General features: G+C 43.2%; 1 protein-coding gene across 1 annotated transcript in view; it reads right to left on the bottom strand.

The window, feature by feature from the left end:
• WBP2NL (WBP2 N-terminal like) overlaps positions 1–15,232 on the bottom strand; it is a 56,432-nt gene that overhangs the window by 2,694 nt on the left and 38,506 nt on the right. The window lies entirely within an intron of this gene.

The following is a 15,232-nucleotide window of genomic DNA, read 5'->3' as shown; positions in this document are numbered from 1 at the left end:
TCAGGTGATCCGCCTGCCTTGGCTTCCCAAATTGCTGGGATTACAAGCATGAGCCACCATGCCTGGCCCAGGTTGTTTTTTTTGTTTTTTGTTTTTTTAATTATTGAGTTGTAAGAGTTGGATTTTTCGTTTGTTTTTAGAGACAGGGTCTCCCTCTGTCACCTAGGCTAGAAGACAGTGGCACAATCATTGTTCACTGCAGCCTCAAGCAATCCTCCCACCTAAGCCTCCCGAGTAGCTAGGACTATAGGAATGCCCAGCTAATTTTTGTAGTTTTTTGTAGAGACAGGGTCTCACTATGTTGCCCAGACTGGTCTTAAACTGGCCTCAAGCAATCTTCCCACTTCGGCCTCCCAAAGATTACAGGCATGAGCCACCTGTAAATTTTAGATATAAAAGATGGCAGAATGTGCTACACCAAAATGTGCCACTTTTTTTTTTTTTTTTGAGACGGAGTCTCGCTTCTTTGCCCAGGCCGGAGTGCTATGGCACAATCTTGGCTCACTGCAACCTCTGCCTCTCAGGTTCAAGCAATTCTCCTGCCTCAGCCTCCCCAGTAGCTGGGATTATAGGCATGTGCCACCATGCCTGGCTAAATTTTGTATTTGTATTCAACCTATCAATTTTTTATTTTTTCTTTTTTCATGCTTTTGATGTTGTTTCTAAAGACTCACTGGAAAAGCCAAAATGTTCTATTTTTTTTTTTTTTTTTTTTTTGAGACGGAGTCTCACTCTGTCACCCAGGCTGGAGTGCAGTGGCATGATCTCCGCTCACTGCAAGCTCCGCCACCTGGGTTCATGCCATTCTCCTGCCTCAGCCTGCTAAGTAGCTAGGACTACAGGTGCCCACCACCATGCCCAGCTAATTTTTTGTATTTTTAGTAGAGACGGTGTTTCACTGTGTTAGCCAGGATGGTCTCGATCTCCTGACCTCGTGATCCTCCCACCTTGGCCTCCCAAAGTGCTAGGATTACAGGAATGAGCCACCGTGCCCGGCCTCCTATGTTATCTTCTAGAATTTTTATAGCTTAGTGTTTTACAATTAGGTCTATATTGAGTTAATTTTTATGAAAAGTGTAAAGTCTGTGTCTAGATTTTTTTTTCTTTTGGGATATGAATGTCCAATTGCACTAGCACCACTTGGGAAGACTATCCTTTCTCCATTGAATTACCTAGGTCACTTTGTAAAAAAATGTTGACTATATTTGTGCGGTACATTCTGGACTCTTCTGTTCCACTAATCTACTTGTCTACTGCTTTGCTAATACCACATTGTCTTGATTACTATAACTTTACAGCAAGTCTTAAAGGATCAGTCCTTTGACTTTGTTCTTTTCAGTATTGTGTTGGTCATTTGTGAACAAAGTAGGTTTTTCCTTCATTCTGAATATATATGCCTTTTATTTCCTTTCCTTATCTTACTGGATTAGCCAGAACTTCCAACAGGAGGTTCAATAGAATAGGAATAGTGAGAGGGGACACTGCCTTGTTCCTGATCTTAGCAAGAAAGCATCTCATTTGCCACCACATAGTTTTATGTCACCTGTAGGGATTTTAGTTTTTGGACAGATGTTTTTTATCAAGCTGAGGATATTCCCCTCTATTCCTAGTTTGCTGAGGGTTTCTTTCTTTTTTTTTTTTTTTTGAGACCGAGTCTCGCTCTGTCGCCCAGGCTGGAGTACAGTGGCGCGATCCTGGCTCACTGCAAGCTCTGCCTCCTGGGTTCACACCATTCTCCTGCCTCAGCCTCCAGAGTAGCTGGGACCACAGGCACCCGCCACCACACCCGGCTAATTTTTTATATTTTTAGTAGAGACAAGGTTTCACTGTGTTAGCCAGGATGGTCTCGATCTCCTGACCTCATGATCCACCTGCCTCAGCCTCCCAGAGTGCTGGGATTACAGGCGTGAGCCACCGTGCCTGGCCTGCTGAGGCTTTTTATCATGAAGAGAAGCTAGATTTTTTAAGTGCTTTTTCTGTATCTATTGATGTATTTTTCTTCTTTTTTTTTTTTGAGATGGAGTCTCGCTCTATTGCCAGGCTGGAGTGCAGTGGCGCAATCCCGGCTCACTGCAACCTCTGCCTCCCGGGTTCAAGTCATTCTCCTGCCTCAGCCTCCCGAGTAGCTGGGATTACAGGTGTGCACCACCACGCCCGGCTAATTTTTGTACTTTTAATAGACACGGGGTTTCACCATGTTGGCCAGGATGGTCTTGATCTCTTGACCTTGTGATCCGCCCACCTCGGCCTCCCAAAGTGCTGGGATTACAGGTGTGAGCCACCACACCCAGCCTATTTTTCTTCTTTAGATTGTTGATGTGATGGATTATATTAATTTCAAATGTTGAAACTGTTCTGCACACCTGGATAAATTCTACTTGGTCATGGTGTATTTTTAATATATTCTTGGATTCCGTTTATTAATTTTGTTTTGAGGATTTTTGCATCTGTTTATGAGAGATACTGGTCTGCAGATTTTCTTTCTTAAAATATATTGACTGGTTTTAGGCTGGGTGCGGTGGCTTACGCCTATAATCCCAGCACTTTGGGAGGCCGAGACGGGCGGACCACAAGGTCAGGAGATCAAGACCATCCTGGTTAACACGGTGAAACCCCGTCTCTTCTAAAAATATAAAAAGTTAGCCAGGTGTGGTGGCGTGCACCTGTAGTCCCAGCTGCTGGGGAGGCTGAGGCAGGAGAATGGCGTGAACCCGGGAGGCGGAGCTTGCAGTAAGCTGAGAGAGCGCCACTGCACTCCAGCCTGGGAACAGAGTGAGACTCTGTCTCAAAAAAAAAAAAAAAAAAAAAATTTGGTTTTTTTTTTTTGGGAGGCGGGGGGTTTTTTGTTGTTGTTTTTGAGATGAGACTCGCTCCGTGCAGTGGCGTGATCTCAGCTCACTGCAACCTCTGCCTCCCAGGTTCAAGCGATTCTCCTGCCTCAGCCTCCCGAGTAGCTGGGATTACAGGCGCCCGACACAACACCAGGCTAATTTTAGTACTTTTAGTAGAGATAGGGTTTCACCATGTTGGCCAGGCTGGTCTCAAGGCATGAGCCACCACATCTGGCCATGGTTCCGGTATTTACGTAGTTTTGGTCTCAGAGAATGAGTCAGCGAGTGTTTCTCTCTGCTCTGATTTTCTTTTTTTTTTTTTTGAGCTTGAAAATAAATCTTTATTTTCAGTTACTACCCACCAGTAAGAGAAAGTTAGGTTCACAGTTTTAGCTCTTGACACAAAGTGAACTAGGAGGCAAATTTATATATCCATCAGATACAACTAATGGACCAACTTTTTAAGTTCAGGCTATCTTGAAAGCTTGCAACATACCAGATATTGCTATGTTGTCTCTCACGACAGCAATGGATGACACTGAGAAGTTGTGTTTTGAATAGCAGGTGTTTTCTATAGTATGTTGCTGTAAATCAAGAGGTTTATAAACATGCTGCATGTTTGGAAATGAGTTAGATACCTGAAAACTCTAAACACACTGATTTAGGAGTGTATATGTTGTCATCTCAAGAGGGGTCAATAGTTCCTATGGACTAAATTAATCTCTGGGTAGCACGTATGTTTGTAAATATAAAATTATATTAGACATTAGCACCAGTGCAGAACATGCTCAGCATCGTAAGATCCAAAACACCAGCAAGTTTATCCATCATTAAAAACAATTACCTCCTTCCTAAAATGTCAGAAGAGTACGTCACTGAGATTAATAAATCTAATCCAAAAAAGTAACTCTTATAACATAAAATTTCTCTTTTAGAAGTATATGTGAGAACCAATCAGCTAAATAGAAATGTTTAAGATTGAAGATGTCCAATATTTTTAAAATGGGACATTACCATATACAGGTAGAACATTTCTAAAAATGATGTGACAAACAATTCTTAAAACTTTTTTAAAAATTTCTTCACTGTTTATCAATAAATGTGGCAGAATAAAAGACAATCCTAGAAAAATTTTTTTATTCATCATTCTATGTGTGTTTTAGTAAGTGGTGATGCTCCCATTATAGGAATCCATTATTAACCTAATTTTCTAATGGAGGAAGAGAGAAAAGATAATTATCACTTTCTGTGGAATACTCAACTTAGGACCAAATAATAGCAATCTAGGAAATTTAGAAACAGTAAAGATTTTTGGTTTATATTTCATGGATAGTGCTGCTGTTCCAACCTTATAAAGTAAAGCTGTCTGCTTCCCAAATGCCAAAAATTAAAATACTTCCCCGCCTCACCCTACCAACCAGTGCCCTTTGGTTTTTGTTTGTTTTAGAACAAAGAAGGTTAAATGGTTGCTGATTATGTATGTACCATTTTGATTCTGGGACCTTTCACACACAGAAATCATACCAAATGGCCAGACACTTATTTTACAAAACAGTTTAAATATTACACATTGGCCAAATCAACTTATTCCACCCACCCTGGTGGAGGGGGAGAAAAAACCCATACCTATAAAACTACTTCACTTGACAGGATGTGTCTATCAAGAATAAGTAGCTTAAACAATTTTCACCAATTAAGATGTCTAGTTTAGATTTTAAAATGGGAAAGTCAAGCATTTTAAAAGTAAATATGGTTGAAAATGTAAATCAGTTATAATTTGAACCTTAATGAACCATGCAAGTCTCTCCTCCTATTTTCTGGAACATATTGAATTTACCAGTGAACTCACCTGAGCCTGGTGCTTTATTTTTTGGAAGGTTATTAATTATTGACTCAATTTTTAAAATACATATAGGGCTATTGAGATTGTCTGTTTCTTCTTGTGTGAGTTTATCTTTCAAGGAATTAGTCCATTTCATCTAGGTTGTCGAATTTGTGGGCAGAGAGTTGTTCACAATATTCCTTATAATCCTTGTAATGCCCATGGGATCAACAGTGATTTTTCTCTTTCATTTCTATGAAATTTCACTTCACAGAAATTTGTCCTTTTTCCTTAGTTAGCCTGGCGAGAGTTTTGTTTTTTATTTGTTTGTTTGTTTTGTTTTTGAGACAGTCTCGCTCTGTCGCCCAGGCTGGAGTGCAGTGGCATGATCTGGGCTCACTGCAAGCTCCGCCTCCTGGGTTCACGCCATTCTCCTGCCTCAGCCTCCAGAGTAGCTGGGACTACAGGCGCCCACCACCATGCCCGGCTAATTTTTTGTATTTTTTTTTTTAGTAGAGACGGGGTTTCACCATGTTGGCCAGGATGGTCTCGATCTCCTGACCTCGTGATCCGCCCGCCTCGGACTCCCAAAGTGCTGGGATTACAGGCGTGAGCCACTGCGCCCGGCCGAGGTTTTAAAATTTTATTGATTTTAGGCTGGGCATAGTGGCTCATGCTTCTAATCCCAGTGCTTTGGGAGACTGAGACAAGAGAATTGATTAAGGCCAGGAGGAGTTCAAGACCAGACCGGGCAACATAGTGAGATGCTCATCTCTCTTAAAAAAATAAAAAATAAATAAAGAAAAAAAAATTAGCCAGGTGTGGCATGTGCCTGTAGTCCCAGCTATTCAGGAGGCTGAGGCAGGAGGATCAACTTGAGCCCAGGAGTTCCTAGTTACAGTGAGCTATGACTAAGCCACTGCACTCCAGCCTGGGTGACAGAGTGACATCCATCTCTACAAAATAAATTTTTAAAAATTTATTTTTTGAAACACAGTCTCTGTCACCCATGCTGGAATGCAGTGGCATGAACATGGCCCACTGCAGCCTTGACTTCCTGGGTTCAAGCAATCTTCCTGCCTCAGCCTCCCCAGTAGCTGGGACTACAGGCACACACCACCATGTCCAGTGAAAGTTTTTTATTATTTGTAGAGACAGGGTCTCCCCTCGTTGCCCAGGCTAGTCTCGAACTCCTGGGCTTTAGCAATCCTCCTGCCTTGGCTTCCCAAAATGCTGGGATTACAGGCATGAGCCACTGTACCTAGCCAAAACCAAAATTTTTATCGATCTTTTCAAAGAACGAAATTTGGTTTTGTTGATTTTCTCTATTAATTCCTGCTATGGCTTGAATGTTTGTCCCCTCTGAAACTCATGTTGAAACTGAATCCCCAGTGGGGCTGTATTGAAAGGTAAGGCCAGCTGGTCGCGGTGGCACACGCTTATAATCTCAGCATTTTGGGTGGCTGAAGTAGGAGGATCGCTTCAGGCCAGGAGTTCAAGACCATCCTAGTCAACATAATGAGACCTTGTCTGTAGAGATAAAAAAAATTAAAAAAAAAATTAGCCGGACATAGTGGCACATGCCTGGTGGCATAGGGACAGGGATGGATAGAAAGCATTCTAGGCACAGACTTGGTGAAACAGGAGAGCAAGGCACATTTGGGTAACTCTTCTCCAAACCAAAAAGACAACTATTGCCTCTCTGAGGCAACAGAGAAGGAAATCTTTTCTTTGGTTAACAACTTAAAACTCTAGCTGCAGGGCGGGCGAGGTGGCTCACGCCTGTAATCCCAGAACTTTGGGAGGCCAAGGTAGGTGGATCACTTGAGGCCACTAGTTCAAGACCAGCCTGGCCAATATGATGAAACCCTGTCTATACAAAAATTCAAAAAATTAGCCGGGTATGATGGCAGTTCCCTATAATCCCAGCTATTCGGGAGACTGAGGCAGGAGAATCGCTTGAATCTGGGAGGTGGAGGTTGCAGTGAGCTTAGATCGTGCCACTGCACTCTAGCCTGGGCAACAGAGCAAGACTCCATCTCAAAAAAAAAAAAAAAATCTAGCTCCAGTAGTTTTGGCTAGAGTGTCAAAGATTGTTGAAAGAACATTTGGACTTTAAAAGCAATTTGCTTCTCCTCAGTTGTGCACATGCATGCAGCTGATCCAGAATGGTTGCAGGCCCTTCCCTCCATGCACATGCCTACAACTGGCCCTTAAATTCACAAGGATGCACACTACCAACCCCACAGCTACACACACACATAACTGCCACTGTGTGTGTGCCTAGAGTCGACTCCAGGCCCTACTGTTGGTCCTGGCCTTCACCACAATATATGCCCAAATCTGGCCATTGCCATCACACATGTGCCAGCAGCTGGCTCCCACAACTGAGCATATACACACCACCAGCCCTAGCCCCACACCAACAACTTGTTCCAGTCCCTTGCTGCTGCACCTGGAAGCATTGCTGAGAACTTCAACAGCCCTTGCAGCCACTGTAGGCCCCCACACCTCTTGTCTCCAAGGACCACACAGTTGCTGACATCACAGACCCAGCTCCCTGAGCCAATAAAACACTATACTGCTCCATGAACCTGGAGCTGCCACATGCCCCCACACTTTGTGGAGGACCACTAGAACCAATGCCATGGCACACTGCAGCATGCTGCCCACCCACTCCTGAGGAGTGAAAGTCTTTCCTTACCAAAGCTACTCTATAAAACCTAGAAAAGATGGATTGCTTCTTCTCTTTTTTTTTTTTTTTCCCAAGGCAGAAGAATTTTTCTTAGTACAGAACAAAATGAAAAGTCTCCCATGTCTACCTCTTTCTACACAGACACGGCAACCATCCGATTTCTCAATCTTTTCCCCACCTTTCCCCCCTTTCTATTCCACAAAACCACCATTGTCATCATGGCCCGTTCTCAATGAGCTATTGGGTACACCTCCCAGACGGGGTGGTGGCCGGGCAGAAGGGCTCCTCACTTCCCAGTAGGGGTGGCCGGGCAGAGGCGCCCCTCACTTCCCCGACGGGGCGGCTGGCCAGGCGGGGGGCTGACCCCCCCACCTCCCTCCCGGACGGGGCGGCTGGCCGGGCAGAGGGGCTCCTCACTTCCCAGTAGGGGCGGCCGGGCAGAGGCGCCCCTCACTTCCCCGACGGGGCGGCTGGCCGGGCGGGGGGCTGACCCCCCTACCTCCCTCCCGGACGAGGTCGCTGCCAGGCGGAGACGCTCCTCACTTCGCAGACGGGGTGGCTGCTGGGCGGAGGGGCTCCTCACTTCTCAGACGGGGCGGCTGCCGGGTGGAGGGGCTCCTCACTTCTCAGATGGGGCGGTTGCCAGGCAGAGGGTCTCCTCACTTCTCAGACGGGGCGGCCGGGCAGAGACGCTCCTCACATCCCGGACGGGGCGGCAGGGCAGAGGTGCTCCCCACATCTCAGACGATGGGCGGCCAGGCAGAGATGCTCCTCACTTCCCAGATGTGATGGCGGCCGGGAAGAGGCACCCCTCACTTCCTAGATGGTATGGCGGCCGGGCAGAGACGCTCCTCACTTTCCAGACTGGGCAGCCAGGCAGAGGGGCTCCTCGCATCCCAGACGATGGGCGGCCAGGCAGAGACGCTCCTCACTTCCCAGACGGGGTGGCAGCCGGGCAGAGGCTGCAATCTCGGCACTTTGGGAGGCCAAGGCAGGCGGCTGGGAGGTGGAGGTTGTAGCAAGCCGAGATCACGCCACTGCACTCCAGCCTGGGCACCATTGAGCACTGAGTGAACGAGACTCCGTCTGCAATTCCGGCACCTCGGGAGGCCAAGGCTGGCAGATCACTCGCGGTTAGGAGCTGGAGACCAGCCCGGCCAACACAGCGAAACCCCGTCTCCACCAAAAAAATACGAAAACCAGTCAGGCGTGGCGGCGCGTGCCTGCAATCGCAGGCACTCGGCAGGCTGAGGCAGGAGAATCAGGCAGGGAGGTTGCAGTGAGCTGAGATGGCAGCAGTATCGTCCAGCTTCGGCTCGGCATCAGAGGGAGACCGTGGAGGGAGGGGGGAGGGGGAGGGGAGGGGGAGGGGAGGGGGAGGGGAGGGGAGAGGGAGAGGGTTTTTTTTGTTTTTGAGACAGAGACTTCCTCTGTCTTTTTTTTTTTTTTTTCTTGGCTCACTGCAACCTCTGCCTCCTGGGCTCAAGAGATCCTCCTACCTTAGCCTCCTGAGTAGCTGGGACTACTGGTGTATACCACCACGCCTGGCTAATTTTTGTATCTTCTTTGGTAGAGACAGGGTTTCACCGTGTTGCCCAAGCTGGTCATCTCGAACTGCTGGGCTCAAGTGATCTGCCCACCTTGGCCTCCCAAAGTGCTGGAGTTGCAGGCATGGGCCACCATACCCAGCCAATGATTACTTCTCTAAATGTGCAAACACCTATGCAAGGCTAGAAGGATCACAAGGAATCAGGGAAACATGACAACACCAAAGGAAGAAAATAAACTTCTAGTAAATAATCCAAAGAGATGGATATCCATGAACTGCCTGATAAAAAATTCACAATAATTGTTTTAGAGAAATTCCACAAACTACAAGAGAACACAGATAAACCATTTAATGAAATCAGGAAAAGAATACAAGAATGAAATGAGAAGTTCAGCAAAGATAGAGAAAAATTAAAAAGAAACATTCTGGAGCTGAAGAATATAATGTCTGAACTACAAAATGCAATACAGAACTTCAGAAGATGACTCAAGTAGAAGAAAGAATCTGCAGACTCAAAAACAGGTTATTTGAAATTATCTAATTGGAGGAGAAAAGAGAAAAAAAGAACTAAAATGTATGAAGAAAGCTTATAGGATTTATGAGACACTATCAAGTGAACTAATATACACATTATGGAGTTATGAGATGAAAAAGAGAGAGAGAAGGAAGTAGAAAGTGTATTTGAAGAAATAACTAAAAAGGTTCCCAAATCTTTGGAAAGAAATAGACATCCAGACTGAAGAAGCCCATAGGATCCCAAATAGGTTGAACACAAGTCTACAACAAGACACATCACAATGAAACTGTCAAAGTCAAAAAATTTTGAAAGATGCAAGAAAAAAGCAACTTGTCATTCAAGGGAATCCCTATGAGACTATCAGCAGATTTCTCCACAAAAATTTTGTAGGCCAGGAAAGAATGGGATAATATGTTCCAAATATTGACATAAAATGGCAACCAAGAATACTATACCCTGCAAAGCTATCCTTTAAAACTGAAAGAGAGATAGTCTTTCCCACATAAACAAAAACTGAGTTTGTCACCATTAGACCTGTCTTACAAGAAATGCTTAAGGGATTTCTTCAAATGGAATTTAAAACATGCTAATCAGCAATGTGAAAGCATAAATCTCACAGGCAAAGGTAAATATAGTCAAATGCAAAATAATATAACACTGTAATGGTGGTGCCCAATTTACCCATAACACTACAAAAGTTGAAAAACAAAAATATCAAGAATAACTATAACCAAAAAAATTTGGTAATAGAGTCACAATATAAAAAGAAGTAAACTCTGACTTGAAGAGTACATAGTGGAGGGGAGTATGAGTGTAAAGTTATTGTATGCAATTGAATTTAAGTTATCATTAAATAGATGGTTGTAACTGAAAGAAAATGTAGCCAGGTATGGTGGCTCATGATTGTAATCCCAGCATTTTGAAAGGCCAAGGCAGGTGGATCACTTGAGATCAGGAGTTCGAGACCAGCATGGCCAACATGGCAAAATCTCATCTCTACTAAAAATTCAAAAATTAGCCAGGCGTGGTAGCACGCACCTGTAGTCCCAGCTTCTCAGGAGGCCGAGGCACGAAAATCACTTGAACCCGGGAGGTGGAGGTTGCAGTGAGCCGAAATCATGCCACTGCACTCCAGCCTAGGTGACAGAGTGAGACTCCATTAAATAAAATAAAATAAATAAATGAAATGAAATAAAATATATATACAAGCCTCACAGGAACCACAAAGAAAAACCCTGTAGTATATACACGAAAGATATAGACAAAGAAGAATGAAAGCAAACCAAAAAATCATCAAATAACAAAAGAAGAAAAGAAGAAAACAAAAGAGCTGCAAAACAGATTGAAAACAATTAACAGAATGGCAATATTAAGTCCTCACCTACCAATAAATACTTTAAATGTAAATGGATTAAACCCCCCCCAATCAAAAGGCATAGGGTAGCTTAATGGATTTTAAAAAAAAATCCAGTAATATACTGTCTACAAAAGGCTTACTTTAGCTATAAGGACACTCAGACTAAAGGTGAAGGGATAGAAAAAGATACTCCATGCAAATGGTAACCAAAAGAGAGCAAAAGTGGCTATACTTTTATCAGACAAAACAGACTTTTTTTTTTTTTTTTTTTTTTTTTTTAAAGACAGAACCTCGCCCTGTTGCCACGCTGGAGTGCAGTGGCATGATCTCGGCTCACTGTAACCTCCGCCTCCTGGGTTCAAGTGATTCTCCTGCCTCAGCCCCCCGAGTAGCTGGGACTACAGGTGTGTGCCGCCACGCCCAGCTAATTTATATATTTTTAGTAGAGACGGGGTTTCACCATGTTGGCCAGGATGGTCTCGCTCTCTTGACCTCATGATCTGCCTGCCTCAGCCTCCCCTCCCAAAGTGCTGGGATTACAGGCGTGTGCCACCATACCCAGCCAAAACAGACTTTTAAGTCCAAAACTGTTACTAGGGACAAAGAAAGTCATATAATGATAAAAGTTTCAATTCAACAGGAAGCTATAACAATTATAAACATGTATGTACTGAACATCAGAGCACTTAAATATATAAATCAAATATGGACAGATATGAAGAAAGAGGTTAAAAACAATTTAACAGTAGGAGAATTCAATACTCCACTTTTAATAATGGATAGCACATTCAGGCAGACAACCAATAAAAAAACAACTGATTTGAATAACACTATACACCAAATGGACCTAACATACAGAACTTTTTAGCCAACAGCAGCAGAATACAATTTCATCTCAAGTATACATGGAACATATTCCAGGATAGGTCACATGTTAAGTCACAAAACAAGTTTTAACAAATTTAAGAAGATTGAAATAATACCTGGTATCTTCTTAGGCCACAGTGGAATGAACTAGAAATCGGTAACATAAAGAAAATAGAAAAATTCACAAATTCATAAAAACAATACACTCTTGAACAATGGGATAAAAGAGGAAATCCAGAGAGAATTTTAAAATATCTTGAGACAAAAATAAAATTCTAACTTTCTAAAATTTACAGGAATCAGCAAAAGCAGTTCCATAAGGGAAATGTATAGCATTAAACACCTATGTTTAAAAAGAAGAAAGATCTCAGTCAGGCGAGGTGGCTCACAAACCTGTTATCCCAGCACTTTGGGAGGCCGAGGCAGGCAGATCACTTGAGGTCAGGAGTTCAAGACTAGCCTGGTGAACATGGTGAAACCTCGTCTCTACTAAAATACAAAAAAATTAGCCAGGCGTGGTGGCAGGCAACTATAATCCCAGCTACTCGGGAGGCTGAGACAGGAGAATTACTTGAACCCAGGAGGCGGAGGTTGCAGTGAGCTGAGATCGCACCATTGCACTCCAGCCTAGGCAACAGAGCAAGACTCTGTCTCAAAAAAAAAAAAAGAGAGAAGATAGATCTTAATTAAAGAACCTAACATTGGCCAAGGCATGGTGGGAGGCCAAGGCGGGTGGATCACTTGAAGTCAAGAGTCCGAAACAAGCCTGTCCAACATAGTGAAACCCCATGTCTACTAAAAATACAAAAAATTAGCCGGGTATGGTGGCGCCTGCCTGTAGTCCCAGCTACTCTGGAGACTGAGGCAGGAGAATCGCTTGAACCCAGGAGGCGGAGGTTGCAGTGAGCTGAGGTTGAGCCACTGCACTCCAGCTCTGGGTAACAAAACAAGACTTCATCTCGAGAAAAAAAAAAAAAAACCTAACTGTACAAATCAAGAAACTAGAAAAAGAGGAACAAACTCGACCCAAAGTTAGCAGAAGGACAGAAATAAGAAAAATTAGAGCAGAAATAAACAAAATAGAGAATAGAAAAAACTAAGTTGGCTTTTTAAAAAGATCAACAAAATCAACAAGCCTTTAGCTAGATTAAAAAAGAAGATTCAAATAAATAAAATCATAAATAAGAGAGGAGACATTACAATGGATGACACAGAAATAAAAAGGATCATAAGGGACTATTATGACAACCTATATGCCAATAAATGGAATAACCTAGAAGAAATGGAAAAATCCTTAGTAACACACACACTACCAAGACTGAATCAAGAAGAAACAAAGCCTGAGCAGACCAATAACAAACAAGGAGTTGAATCAGTAATCAAAAACATTCCAGGCTGAGCGTAGTGGCTCACACCTATGATCACAGTACTTTGGAACGCTGAGCCAGGAGGATTGCTTGGGCTCTAGAGTTTGAGACCAGCCTAGGCAACACAGGAAGACCTCACTGATACCGGAAAAAAAAAAAAAAAAAAAAAAAGCCTTTAATCCCAGCCCTTTGGGAGGCCAAGGCAGGTGGACCACCTGAGGTCAGGAGTTCGACACCAGCCTGTCCAACATGGTGAAACCCTGTCTCTACTAAAAAAAAAATACAAGAATTAGCCAGGCATGGTGGTGGGCGCCTGTAATCCCAGCTACTTGGGAGGTTGAGGCAAGAGAATTGCTTGAACCCAGGAGACGGAAATTGCAGTGAGCCGACACGGTGCCACTGCACTCCACCCTGGGCAACGGGGTGAGACTCCGTCTCAAAAAAAAAAAAAATTAGCCAGGAATGGTGGCGTGCACCTGTAGTCCCAGCTACGTAAGAGAGGCTGAGGCAGGAGGATCACCTGAGCCCAGGAGATTGAGGCTGCAGTGAGCAATGATCACACCACTGCACTGCAGCCTAGGCAACAGAGTAAGACCCTATCTCAAAAAAGAAAAAAAAATCCAGCTGGACGCAGTGACTCACGCCTGTAATCCCAGCACTTTGGGAGGCCGAGGTGGCTGTATCACCTGAGGTCAGGAGATCGAGACCATCCTGGCTAACATGGTGAAACCCCGTCTCTACTAAAAATACAAAAAATTAGCCGGGCGTGATGGCAGGCACCTGTAGTCCCAGCTACTCGGGAGGCTGAGGCAGGAGAATGGCGTGAACCTGGGAGATGGAGCTTGCAGTGAGCCAAGATCACACCACTGCACTCCAGCCTGGGCGACAGAGCGAGACTTGGTCTCAAAAAAAAAAAAAAATCCAACAAAGAAATGCCCAGGACCAGACGGTTTCATACGCTAATTCTACCAAATATTCAAAGAACACTAGGCCTTCTTAAACTCTTCCAAAAATTAAAAAAGAGAATGCACTCCCAAACTCATTTTATAAAGTCAGCATCACCCTGATTGCAAAGCTAAAGATAACATAAGAAAATTACCAGGCAATATCCCTGATGAACATAAATGCAAAAATCGTTAATAAAACACTAGCAAACCAAATTCAACAGCACATTAAAATGATTATACAACATGATAGAGTGGGATTTATCCATAGCATACAAGGTCAGTTAACATATGAAAATCAACCAATGTAGTAAATCACAATAAGAGGAAAGAAACACAAAAAACAGATGATCACATCAGTAGACCTAGAAAAAGCATTTGACAAAAGTCAACATCCTTTCATGATAAAGACTCAACAAAACAAGTATGGAAGAAATTTACCTCAATGCAATAAAGGTCACTTATGAAATGCCCACAACTAACATCACACTCAATGGTGAAAGACTGAAAGCTTTTCTTTTATAAGATACAGAACAAGGAAAGGATGCTCACTCTTATCACTGTTAATCAACATAGTACTGGAAGTCATAGCCAGGGCAATCAGGCAAGAAAAACAGAGGCTTCCAAGTCAGAAAGGAAAAAGTAAGATTATTTTTGCATGCCATGATCATATACATAGAAAACTCAAAAGACTACACACACACACACACACACACACACACACTCTCTCTCACTCTCTCTCTCTCTCCCCGCACCTCCCCCCGAAACTGGTAGAACTAATAAATGAATCCAGTAAAGTTTCAGGACACAAAATCAACATATAAAACTCCATAGCATCTCTATATACCAAAGATGAACTATCTGAAAGGGAAATTAAGAATGCAACCTCATTTACTTTAGCAACAAAAATTTTAAACTACTTAGGAATTTACGGGACTCAGCAAAATAACTGACACAAATAAATGGAATAAAAACACAAATAAGTGGAAAGACATGTTCACAGATTGGAAGAATTAATATCGTCTAAGTGTCCATACTACCTAAAGCAATCTACAGATTCAATGCAATCCCTATCAAAATCCCAATTGCACTTTTTACAAAAATAGAAAAAAAATCCTAAAATTCATATGGAACTACAAAAAACCCTGAATAGCCAAAGCAATTTTGAACAAGAACAAAAAGCTGGAGACATCACACTTCCTGACTACAAATTATCTATCTTACAAAGCTATCACCAAAATAGCATGGTGCTGGCATAAAAACAGACACAGACAAAATGGAAC

The sequence above is a fragment of the Gorilla gorilla genome, chromosome 23 (genome assembly GCF_029281585.2).
Source record: "Gorilla gorilla gorilla isolate KB3781 chromosome 23, NHGRI_mGorGor1-v2.1_pri, whole genome shotgun sequence".
NCBI classification, from domain to species: Eukaryota; Metazoa; Chordata; class Mammalia; order Primates; family Hominidae; genus Gorilla; species Gorilla gorilla.
Note: the sequence above shows the minus strand (reverse complement) of the source record. Positions and strands in the feature narration are given on the sequence as shown.